The following is a 13,840-nucleotide window of genomic DNA, read 5'->3' on the forward strand; positions in this document are numbered from 1 at the left end:
TAATTTCCATCTCTAAAGGCACATTCACACTAACAGCAAGTAAATTGTTTAGGGTCAACAAGTGGATTGTTGGTTGCTAGAAGGATTTTTGCCTCAGGAGTGTTGTAGGGATGATGTATTATGTAGGCCTGGAAACTCGAAGTTAGCATTTTAACACTTCTCGTTCCATCGGTTTTGGTAAAATGCCTGAAATAAGATACCTGGTGAACACAGGCTCAAGGTATTTAACGTTTTATGTAACAAAACAAAATACATCTGTAATATCCCCTTGTGATGATTTTTTTTAAAGGGATAGTTCACCCAAAATGTTAAATTCTGTCATTAATTACTCACCCTCATGTCGTTCCAAACACGCAAGACCTTCGCTCATCTTCAGAACACAAATGAAGATATTTTTTGATGAAATCTGAGAGCTCTCTGACCCTCGTTTAGATCAAAGCATAAACAATATAGACAACGTATCCATGCGTCGCAGCTGACACAGATCAGCATACATGTGATACTCTCTAAAATGGCACCAGGGCGATGCAGAGGGGAAGAATTGTTGAATAAAGTGGTTATTTTTACACAAAAAGTATTCTTGTAGCTTCGTAAAATTACGGTTGAACCACTGATGTCACATGGATTATTTTAAAGATGTCTTTACTACGTTTCTGGACTTCGATCATGGTGGTAACCTTGCAGTCTATGGAGGTTCAGAGAGCTCACGGGATGCATCAGAAATATCTTCATTTGTGTTCCGAAGATAAACCAAGGTCTTACAGGTTTGGAACGACGTGAGGCTGAGTAATAAACATTTTTTTGGGTGAAGTAGCTTCATTTTGTTTAGAATCATTCTCTTTCTCTTATTTTTACTCAGACTCTCAGGGATTTTTTTTTTTTTATTATTAAATAAAACAGATTGATTTTTCTTTTGATTGCAATAGGCTTTACAGTTCATCAAATTTATAGTCATTTGTAAAGATTATCATGATATACAAAACGTTTATCAATTCTGAGCTTTGTTGCTCACTGAGCTTTTTTTATTTTTTTTTATTCAGTAATTCAAAAGCCAATGAAAAAAAATCCTATTGGGTTTTTGTCGAGGAAACCAGGGGCATGCTAACTTCCAGGCTGTCATCACTGCATTTCTCTATTGGTAGTCGATGCATTGTATCTCCACTCAATTACATATAGTTGTAAAAAAACAAATATGATTTGTTGCAACACTCTGTCACTCATGTTGCCCTAAATCTCCAGCTCCTATTGAAAATCAGTGACTTTGGTCACTTTGCCAGTGTGAATCTCTTACAGAACTGCCAGCAATACCAAGACACTCGTCTAGTCAAAGAAGATAATTGGCTAAACCCTTCCAACCTTTAGTAACCCGTTAAATCTGTAGAAACTGTGATTACACAACATGTCAAGAGCCATTACTGTAGCAATGAGGATTTTACGTCAGCTCCACCAGCCATTGCTGCCAACAGTTGGGTTGCAGTGAGGTTGAGGTTTAGTCACTTTACTTTAGTCAAATAGCGATACTTTGTATTCATACCTGAGATGCAGGTGGTCCTTATTTATGTATTCATTCCAGGTGCTCACAGCTTAGTTTGATCTGTGCCATGGTATTGGCATGATATCAGGTGCTCTACATACAATGTGGCTGTGTTAAATAAGATTTAAGAGCATCTCTTTGCAACCTTTTGAACATTGTGGTGCTTTTGCCAAGTTTTTTTCGCCACTTTCGTCAAAAACTGCCTGTATTGATTAGTTGCATCCCAGGTACCATGCGAACAAACTCCTAATATTTTAGGATCAAGGAACAAGACTTTTTGTCAGTTGTTTTGTTTTGAGTTTTTTTTTATAAATATAAGGTGACATTATATGACTTTTCAGGAGATTAATCTTGCTCTTGATCCCTGTTGTAAAAAAAACTTTGGGATTAATAAAAAAAAAAGCAAAAAAGCTGTCTGTACTGTAGGTGGGAAAATTTAGTTCTTATCTTTTGTGTTCATTTGCAAAATTCTTGCATTTCCCAAAGAAACTATAATAGGAGAAGAGAAGGGAAAATTATATTTCAAAGCTTTTGCAAATACAAAGTATCTCTCAGGGGAACCCAAAAGTTTTGCAAGTGAATGTATTGTTCACACATAAAAAATTGCATTGCATTGCGTTGTCTATTTTGTGTTTTCACTTGAGAAACTGGAAAAAAACTTTTTCTGTGTTTTTGCAAGCAAATGCAAAGTTTTGTGAGTGAACACCGAAACATTGAACACCGAAACATTGAAATATATATATATATATATATATATATATATATATATATATATATATAATATTGGTTTAATTATTTTGAGAGCAAGTTAAATTATTACAGTGGAAATACAGAAATTTTGCAAGTGGATGCAAAATATTTGTGAGCGAATGCTACATTTCTCAGGGGATCACAAAACTCGAGTGAGAATGCATTACATTCCCACAAAAAAAAAAAAGTGTGTGTTCACCCAAGAAACTGCATTTCAGTGCTTTTTTTGAGAATACAAAAGTGTTTAGAAATTTTGCATGCAAAAACACTGATATTACATTTTTCTTCATATTTTTTTTACATCTCAGGTGTTGCATAGAAACCGTGCTCAAGTTCTGGATGTAAGAAATATACCTGCACAATTCACAGAAAATGGTTTATGCAGGCAACCGTGTGTGTGTGTGTATATATATATATATATATATATATATGCATTAGACATGAAAGTTAAAACTGTCAAGTAAACAATTGGTAGTCAAACTAAATGACAGTTTTTACTTTTTATGTGGAGACAGTTTTGTGTAATAATGCAAAATTTTTATTTCTCCAACATGCTTAGTTTCTGACACTTCAGTATTAATTCAGCATTAAGAGAAAATCAGAGGTATTATCAGTTTATTTTCTAGTGCATTATATAAAATATTTACTGTTTGTAAATTATATGTATTGTTACGCAGAGCTGCTTGTAAATGAATCCATAATATTGCATAGAATACGCGTACTGTGATGAGACTAGGGTCAAGTCAATAATATCGAAATGAAGAATGCTTCCTAATCAGCGTCGCACCATTGTTATATACACTTCATTTTATAATATATAGAATACTCAAAAGAAATTTTCATAATATGTTGGAACTGATGTAGTGCACTAAAGGGGAAATTGGAGTATTTTTTATTTAGTGGACCCCAAATGTGAAATCCTCCATAATAAGCTGTATTTTGATTGCACAGTATTTTAGTTTTTAGATATTGCTAATTTGGAAGCAATGTTATATTGAGAATTATTATAGAAACCACTGAGAGTTGGTTATGTGTTTTATCTGTTTGTTTATAATTTATTCGTTGTAATGTCCGAAAAATGAATCCATGCAATGTCCAACTGTTCTGTTCAAGTACTTGCAAACAAGCATACCTCTATGAAAACCTTACTGTGGTGAGATGTTCAGATTTCCTAAAGGAGCTGCTAAGACATATGTTACTTTAGCTATTTCCTGTATGTTGTTTCTGTTTTGTGTGAAAGGCCAAAATCAAACATCTGTAGATCTGTCCTGATGTCTCATGAAGCTGTCAAATCAATGATATGATTATTCATATGCATCCAATGAGACAATCAGTGCAGCAATTTGAATAAGGCCCTGATCACCTTTTAGGCTACAATAATTTAGTTACTTTTTGTTACTTAGAAAATCCATTAAGGGATATCTGTCAAAAGGAAAGCGATTTCTAAAAACTGTTTTGTTTAGTAGACAGATTGTCTGATAAACTTGTGAAATGGAAACTGAAATCCATTTATCAGCTTTGTTACGGTTCATACTGCAACTTTCTGTTTAATTATGAGCTTTTCTGCACGTTTCCTCATCTTTCACAAGGGTTTTGTTTTGTGAAATAAAATGTACCTTAAATTGAGAGAGACTGTTCATTGAGAAGGTTGTTTGCTGTCGGTATCAAACAGTTTATCACAGTTATGTCATGTTTAATATAGAATTTAAGTAATTTCACACACCATAAAGTATTCTGCAATGCCTCCATGAATCATTTAGCCATATAGGGTTTAAAGTGTCAGGGTTGTGTATGTTTGATGGTATATCAATGATCCTATAAAACAGTTTATGGATGTGAACTATGGTCAGTTTTGGGTGCCACACAATATATATATATATAGAACATTACATTTATTCATTTAGCAGATGCATTTATCCAAAGGGACTTACAAATGAGGACAGTGGAAGCAATCAAAAACAACAAAAAGAGCAATGATATATAAGTGCTATAACAAGTCTCAGTTAGCTTAACACAGTACACATAGCAAGGGCTTTTAAATAATATAATAATTAAAAAGAAAACAGATAGAATAGAAAAAGAATACAACAAGCTAGTGTTAGAGGTCTTATATATATATACAACCCGAATTCCGGAAAAGTTGGGACGTTTTTTAAATTTTAATAAAATGAAAACTAAAAGACTTTCAAATCACATGAGCCAATATTTTATTCACAATAGAACATAGATAACATAGCAAATGTTTAAACTGAGAAAGTTTACAATTTTATGCACAAAATGAGCTCATTTCAATTTTGATTTCTGCTACAGGTCTCAAAATAGTTGGGACGGGGCATGTTTACCATGGTGTAGCATCTCCTTTTCTTTTCAAACCAGTTTGAAGACGTCTGGGCATTGAGGCTATGAGTTGCTGGAGTTTTGCTGTTGGAATTTGGTCCCATTCTTGCCTTATATAGATTTCCAGCTGCTGAAGAGTTCGTGGTTGTCTTTGACGTATTTTTCGTTTAATGATGCGCCAAATGTTCTCTATAGGTGAAAGATCTGGACTGCAGACAGGCCAGGTTAGCACCCGGACTCTCCTACGACGAAGCCATGCTGTTGTTATAGCTGCAGTATGTGGTTTTGCATTGTCCTGCTGAAACAAACAAGGCCTTCCCTGAAATAGACGTTGTTTGGAGGGAAGCATATGTTGCTCTAAAACCTTTATATACCTTTCGGCATTCACAGAGCCTTCCAAAACATGCAAGCTGCCCATACCGTATGCACTTATGCACCCCCATACCATCAGAGATGCTGGCTTTTGAACTGAACACTGATAACATGCTGGAAGGTCTCCCTCCTCTTTAGCCCGGAGGACACGGCGTCCGTGATTTCCAACAAGAGTGTCAAATTTGGACTCGTCTGACCATAAAACACTATTCCACTTTGAAATAGTCCATTTTAAATGAGCCTTGGCCCACAGGACACGACGGCGCTTCTGGACCATGTTCACATATGGCTTCCTTTTTGCATGATAGAGCTTTAGTTGGCATCTGCTGATGGCACGGCGGATTGTGTTTACCGACAGTGGTTTCTAAAAGTATTCCTGGGCCCATTTAGTAATGTCATTGACACAATCATGCCGATGAGTGATGCAGTGTCGTCTGAGAGCCCGAAGACCACGGGCATCCAATAAAGGTCTCCGGCCTTGTCCCTTACGCACAGAGATTTCTCCAGTTTCTCTGAATCTTTTGATGATGTTATGCACTGTAGATGATGAGATTTGCAAAGCCTTTGCAATTTGACATTGAGGAACATTGTTTTTAAAGTTTTCCACAATTTTTTTACGCAGTCTTTCACAGATTGGAGAGCCTCTGCCCATCTTTACTTCTGAGAGACTCTGCTTCTCTAAGACAAAGCTTTTATAGCTAATCATGTTACAGACCTGATATCAATTAACTTAATTAATCACTAGATGTTCTCCCAGCTGAATCTTTTCAAAACTGCTTGCTTTTTTAGCCATTTGTTGCCCCCCGTGCCAACTTTTTTGAGACCTGTAGCAGGCATTAAATTTTAAATGAGATAATTAAGTGGATAAAAGTGTAAAATTTCTCAGTTTAAACATTTGCTACGTTATCTATGTTCTATTGTGAATAAAATATTGGCTCATGTGATTTGAAAGTCTTTTAGTTTTCATTTTATTAAAATTTAAAAACGTCCCAACTTTTCCGGAATTCGGGTTGTATATATATATATATATATATATATATATATATATATATATCACGGTTGGTAAACCGTGATCTCTGGGTTTTGCACTTTGTGGGTAAAGTCTGTGTGTTACGCGTCTGCACTGATTAGTTTGTGGGCGTCTCCGTTAATTGTCATCAGGAGCAGCTGTCACTCATTACCCTCTCTATATAATGGCTTGTCTTACGTCTTGTGTTTGTGAGAGTGTTGTTTCATGTTGGTTAACCGTGCTCTGCTTTCTGTTGTGTTTTGCGTTCTTCCCCCGGAACCTCGTCCACTCTTCGCAACCACCACAAGCATCACAACTTACCTTTGGATCGATCCCCGCAGTTCCTGTGCCACCCTCTCTTGCTGCCAACTCACCACCGCCATCTGGATTCATCACCTCCTTCCACCATCTCGGACTGTATCTTCTTCCCAGCATTGTTTTTGTTCCAGTTTGTTTGGTTATCGTCTCTCATTAAAACTTTGTTGATACTCGCACTTGTTTCCAGCTTCTCCTTCACCCAGTCTTCACAGAACGCTCTCACCATCATGGAAGCAGCGAGCACCACTTCCTTGTCTGACTTCATCCATCACAGCATCAATCAAATGGATCAGCAGCAGGAGAGCATCTTTGAGTTGATGCAAGGATTAACCCTCTGGGCAGACAGACCAGTCCTACACGCCATCCCATCTCTCCGGAAAGGGGCTGCTCGAGTCGAGAGAACACGGTCGGTCCCGTCGATGACCACGAACCCATGCAGGTGGGTAGAGCTCGGCTGTCCCGGAGGGAGATAGAGCGGCGGAGGTCCCAAGGATTGTGTTTGTACTGCGGAGGCTCAGGACATCCCATCTATTCCTGCCCGGCAAAAGAGCCAGCCCGGTAGTAAAAATGAGGCTACTATCGAGGTGGTATCTCCGCTGGGAAGTCCTCAACTACATCATTGACTGCAGTGGGAGAATCACATTCACGACTGTCACGCCCTTCTGGACTCTGGAGCCGAAGGTAATTTCATCGACTCACTCCTTGCACGTCACCTGAACATTCCTGTCCTGCCTGTGTCTCTTCCCATCCATGTCACCGCACTCAACGGCCAGGAACTGCCACATGTCACCCACTATACTGAACCCATCACTCTGCTCACATCAGGCAATCATTGTGAAACCATATCCTTTTTTCTCATGGACTCCCCCCTGGCTCCCATTGTTTTAGGTCACCCCTGGTTAATCAAACATAATCCACGAGTGGATTGGGGTTCCAAGACTGTCACATTGTGGAGTGAAAGTTGTCATGAGTCTTGTCTGGCTTCTGCTTGTCCTGTTGTGCCTGTTTCTGTCTTTCAGAAGGAGAACATGGTATTATCAAATGTTCACGCAGAGTACCTGGACCGGAAGGAGGTGTTCAGTAAGTCCCATGCTGCTTCTCTTCCTCCGCATCGTCCCTACGACTGTGCTATAGACTTCGTGCCAGGTAAGTCTCCGCCTAAAGGCAAACTATACTCTCTTTCTATTCCGGAGAGGGAGGCCATGGAGAAATACATTTCTGATTCCTTGGCATCGAGGTTCATCCGCCCTTCCTCTTCTCCAGCGGGGGCGGGATTCTTTTTTGTGGGTAAGAAGGATGGTTCTCTGCGACCTTGTATTGACTACCGAGAGCTGAACAACATTACGATAAAGAATACCTATGCGTTGCCACTAATGTTTTCAGCTTTTGAGAGGTTACAGGGAGCATCCGTATTCACAAAGTTGGATTTACGTAATGCTTATCATTTGGTCCTCATCAGGAAGGGGGATGAATGGAAAACCGCCTTTAATACCCCTAGAGGGCACTTTCAATACTTGGTGATGCCGTTCGGGCTCTCCAACTCGCCAGGGGTTTTCCAAGCACTCGTTAATGACGTGTTGAGAGATATGGTAGATCAGTTTATATATGTTTACCTGGATGACATACTGATTTTTTCTTCATCTCTCCAGGAACACGTTCAACACGTCAGACGAGTGCTCCAGAGATTTCTTGAGAATGGGCTTTTTGTCAAGGTGGAGAAATGCGTATTCCATGCACAGTCTGTTCCCTTCCTAGGGTATATCGTCTCGTCTGAGGGAATACGTATGGACCCTGACAAGGTTAAGGCTGTGATAGATTGGCCCTCTCCTGATTCCCGTAAGGCCCTACAGCGGTTTCTGGGGTTCGCCAATTTCTATCGGCGTTATATACGCAATTTCAGCCAACTAGCCTCACCTCTGATGGCCTTGACCTCTCCCAGTACTCCGTTCAGGTGCTCACTAACCTCAAGAGCCGCTTTGTTTCGGCTCCCATCCTTGTGGCCCCTGACCCCACACGGCAGTTTGTGGTGGAGGTCGACGCATCAGGTGGGGGTAGGAGCAGTGCTGTCCAAACGTGCTGCCTCGGACGATAAGGTACATCCATGCACGTTTATCTCCTGCTGAACGCAATAATGACATTGGTAACAGAGAATTGTTGGCTGTCAAATTAGCTTTAGAGGAGTGGCGTCACTGGTTGGACGGCTCAGGGGTACCTTTCATTGTTTGGACTGATCATAAGAATTTAGAGTACATTAGAACTGCCAAAAGACTCAATTCCAGGCAGGCTCGGTGGGCACTTTTATTTGGTCGTTTTGATTTTACTCCATCGTACCGCCCGAGTTCCAAAAATGTCAAACCCGACTCTTTATCACATCTTTTTGATCCCTCCGCCCGCCCGGTGACTCCCGAGTGTATTTTACCTGAGAAAGTAGTTGTCGCCGCACTCGTATGGGAGGTCGAGTTGAAGGTCAAGACAGCCTTAGAAGGGATAACGCCTCCGCCCGGTTGTCCACCAAATCGTTTATTTGTGCCGGATGAGTTAAGGTCCGAAGTCATTCAGTGGGGTCACTGCTCTAACGTTGCTTGTCATCCAGGGATAAGTTGAACTAATGGGTTAGTTAAACAACGATTCTGGTGGCCACTTATGGCTCGTGATGTCCACGATTTTGTTTTGGCTTGCTCAGTTTGCGCCAGTGGTAAGTCATCTAACCGACCTCCTGATGGGCTCCTTCAACAGCTGTCTGTCCCTTCGAGACCCTGGTCCCACATCGCACTAGATTTTGTTACCGCCCTCCGCCCTCTAATGGCATGACGGTCGTTTTGACCATAGTGGACCGGTTCTCGAAGGCGGCACATTTCATTCCCTTGCCCAAATTACCGACAGCGAAGGAGACAGCGGTCACTGTCCTAGATCACGTCTTTCGGCTTCATGCCCTCCCGGTAGACGTGGTTTCTGACAGGGGATCTCAATGTATATCCAAATTTTGGAAAGAGTTTTATAAGCTGCTAGGAACGTCTGTTAGCCTGTCTTTCGGGTTATCATCCCCAGAGTAACGGGCAGTCTGAGCGAGCCAACCAAGATTTAGAGAGGACGTTGCGATGTTTGGTCTCCAAGAATCCTTCTTCCTGGAGCCAACAACTCTCTATGGTGGAGTACGCTCACAATTCGTTACCAGTGTCAGCCAAGGGCCTTTCTCCGTTTCAGTGCAGCTTAGGTTACCAGCCACAAATTTTTCCCAGTCTGGAATCTGAAGTTGCGGTCCCCTCTGCTCACGCGTTTGTCCAGAGGTGGCACCGCACCTGGACCAGAGCCCGCGAGACTCTTCTCCGGGTGAGGGAGCGCACTAAGGCCAAGGGCGATCGCCACCGGTCAAAGCCTCCCGTTTACGTCGTGGGTCAAAAAATGTGGCTTCCTACCATTAACATTCCTCTGCGATCCGTATCTAACAAGTTAGCTCCCAAATTTATTGGCCCGTTTACTTTCACCAAGATCATTAGTCCGGTGACAGTCCACCTCAAACTACCTCCAGCGTACAGGAGGATACATCCTGCCTTTCATGTGTCCAAAATTAAACCCATGTTTTATGCACGTATTAATCCGCCTACTCCGGTTCCCCCGCCGCCGCGTCTCGTAGATGGGGAACCGACATATTTGGTTAATCGTATTCTGGACTCGAGACGGAGGGGACGAGGATTCCAGTACCTGGTGGACTGGGAGGGTTACGGTCCAGAGGAGAGAAGTTGGGTACCTGCTAGGCACATATTGGATCACTCCCTTATTGATGATTACAATCAGCAGGTAGGCCCTTCTGGGAACTCCAGGAGATGTTCTTAGGGGGGGGGGGGGGGTACTGTCATGGTTGGTAAACCATGATCTCTGGGTTTCGCACTTTGTGGGTGAAGTCTGTGTGTTACGCGTCTGCACTGATTAGTTTGTGGGCGTTAATTCTCATCAGCAGCTGTCACTCATTACCCTCTCTATATAATGGCTTGTCTTACATCTTGTGTTTGTGAGAGCGTTGTTTCATGTTGGTTAACTGTGCTTTGCTTTCTGTTGTGTTCTGCGTTTTGGATGTCCGGGTCTTCCCCCGGAACCTCGTCCACTCTTCGCAACCACCACAAGCATCACAACTTACCTTCGGCTTGATTCCCCGCAGTTCCTGTGCCACCTTCTCCTGCTGCCAACTCACCACCGCCATCTGGATTCATCACCTCCTTCCACCATCTCGGACTGTATCTTCCCAGCATTGTTTGTGGTCCAGTTTGTTTGGTTATCGTCTCTCATTAAAACTTTGTTGATACTCGCACTTGTTTCCATCTTCTTTTTCACCCAGTCGTCACAATATATATATATATATATATATATATATATACAAATATAATGCCAGGTTTAATATTAATCTCTAAACGATTAAATTACGGACAATAATTGTGAAATATAAATGTTTTTTATGCAAGTTGTGTTGCTTTTGCCGGGTTACACAGATGCTGCACTTCAAAGCAGGGGGAGGAAGGAACATCAACACTAAGAAAAATGAACACTTTTGGACCATTTAGATACAAACACAATTTAAGCTTACTATTGAGAAATGTGCATAGTGCACAAGCTGTAGTCCAAATAAGTTGAATTAAAATTTTTATATCAGTAAGTATATATATGTGTATATATATTAATGGAGTTGATATATAGGCACTCAGTTACTGCTTAACCACAAGAAAGAGAATGCAGAGAAGGGAGAGACAGACATAGACGAAGGATATGACTGGAGAAAGGATACAACAAATGCAGTGAGTAACACTGTAGCAAGGTTCAGTGATCCTCCTCTGGCCCGAGATCCTCCTCCCCACTCACTGCCGTCGCTAGCAGCACTGACTCCTCCCCGCTCCATTTTTTAAGGAGGTTGAGGTGGTAGATTTGTTGTGAGTCGCCTCTATCTGTTCGTACTACCTCATAATTGAGATCTCCTATCCGCCGTGTGACCTCAAAGGGTCCTTGCCACTTGGCTAGTAATTTGGAGCTAGAGGTTGGTAGTAACACGAGCACTTTATCTCCCGTTGCAAATTCTCGCAGCTTAGCCCCCCAGTTATACAGCTGGCTTTGTCTGTCCTGGGCCTGAAGCAAATTCTCCATAGAGAGCCGCCCCAGTGTTTGGAGTTTTGCTCGCAGGTCCAGGACATATTGAATTTCATTCTTGCTATCTGAGCATCTGTCCTCCCAAGTTTCTTTCAGGATGTCTAACACCCCTCGGGGCTGACGTCCGTAAAGAAGCTCGAAGGGGGAAAACCCTGTGGAGGCTTGGGGGACCTCACGCACAGCAAATAAGAGGGGTTCTAGCCACCGGTCCCAATTTTTCGAGTCTTCCTTTACGAACTTCCGGATCATGGTTTTCAATGTGCGATTAAACCGTTCGACCAGGCCGTCCGTTTGTGGGTGATAGACGCTGGTACGCACCGCTTTAATGCCCAACAATCCATACAATTCGTTTAACGTGCGTGACATAAACGCGGTGCCCTGATCCGTGAGAATCTCCTTCGGGATTCCCAAGCGGGAGATTAAACGAAACAGGGCGTCCACCACACTCTTTGCCGAGATGTTGCGGAGCACCACTGCCTCAGGATATCGTGTCGCGTAGTCCACTAAGACCAACGCGAAGCGATGTCCCCGTGCCGATCGTTCTAACGGCCCGATGAGGTCCATACCAATTCGCTCGAAGGGGACCTGCACTAGGCGCTTTTGGGGTGGCCGGTGGGTTTACCAACTGACATTCCCGACAAGACGCGCACCACCTGCGCACATTCTCGTGAATGCCCGGCCAAAAGAATCGGGTCGTTAGTCGATTCAGTGTTGCCGTTACTCCTAAGTGTCCCGCCATAGGATTACAGTGCGCCGTCTGGAAAAGCATTTCCCGACGGCTCCGAGGTACTAATAATTGGGTTGTATCTACTTTTGTCTGAGCGTTGCGGGTCACTCGATACAACCGATCCTTGATAATGGCAAAATATGGATGGGCTAGCGGGCGCTCAGGTGGAGGACCTGCCCATCGATAGAACGGACCTGCTCGAACGCATGTTTGAGTGTCTCGTCTTGGGATTGTTCCAGGGGAAAGTCATCGCGACTGGAAAGGTTTAGCCTCGCCACGCCGCTCGGATCCCCTGAGACCAGCCCGCTAGGTCCTAGTACCGATTCTCCCACCTGAGCGCTCGCCCCGCCCCCCGGCCGGTTCTTCCCCCCGACGGCATCCACTGTTAAACACATCAATAATTGCTGAAACGCTGGCCATATAGTCCCCAAGATTAGCGGATGCCGGAGGCGTGGACTAACGGCCACCTCCACATTATGCTTTTGGCCCCTAAATTTAATGGCTGGTCTTCTTTGGAAGGCGGGAGATGAACTGCTCCAGCACCACCGCATTGATGATGGTCTCGGCGTCGCTGCCTCCGGCCAGCAGCCACTTGCGGCATGAGTCCCGGAGCTGCTGTGCCAACACAAAGGGCCGGCCCGCTTCGCTCAGCTCCAGTGACCGGAAGCGCTGCCTGTGTTGTTCAACATATCAACTCCATGGCGGAGGTGTTCTCCTTCCTCCCGGGTTTTGGCACCAGTGTAGCAAGGTTCAGTGATCAAAGAGGAAGGAGACCGGGGTCGACGTGCTGAGGCTCTTGGGTATTTATTGAACAACATAAAATGACATAGAAAATAAAGTCGCGCCACATGCGCACACGTTCAAACGTCTTTCCACTCTACGTTACTGCCGTCTGCTTCGAGGCTTCTCCAGCTCGTCTCTGCACGCATTCCCCACGAGTCCTCAGCTCTCTCGCCCTTCTCCGGATGTCGTGCGGCTTAAATACCGGTTCCCTACGCCAATCACTGCAACGAGATCCAGCTGTTACTTGTCTCTCACCTGAACCACTTACCACCGCTCGTCTCTTCATTCGCTCTCCCGTTGCAGACTTCGCTAAACCACGCTTCCCCCGCCACAAACACGTTATACAGATGTTCCAATTTAGCAAACTTTAGGTGTAGCGTTTTAGTGATATGTAAATAATATATGAATGTATTTGTAGTATAACTAAATGTATTTCAAAGACATTTGTATGTGTTTATTTTTCAGTATAGGGAAGGCATCTGTAAAGGCTTTTCAATCAACCATTTGACCAAATCATAAAGTGCCTGAGATTACTATTTCAGTCAAATTAATCACAATCAGTTAACAAATTTGATGTAAGGGCATTTTTTATGGGATATTTTATTTTATAACAATGGATTGTTATTTCTTTTAAACTCATTAATGTAATGTTTTGTTCATATTGTCAGCAGATGTGCCCTAGTAACTCTACACACACACATAAAATAATTAGCCACAAACAACTACACACAGATTTTAAAATAAATTAAAATGTGAAAAACGCTCTTTTGCTTTGTCAGCGTGCAGTGAAGAACAAGAGTTTGTCATAGCACATACTGTACATGCATATGCACATACACACTGTACAACCGCAAATCAGAAAAAGTTGGGACAGTAT

This window comes from Carassius carassius, chromosome 5, assembly GCF_963082965.1.
Source record: "Carassius carassius chromosome 5, fCarCar2.1, whole genome shotgun sequence".
Lineage (NCBI taxonomy): Eukaryota > Metazoa > Chordata > Actinopteri > Cypriniformes > Cyprinidae > Carassius > Carassius carassius.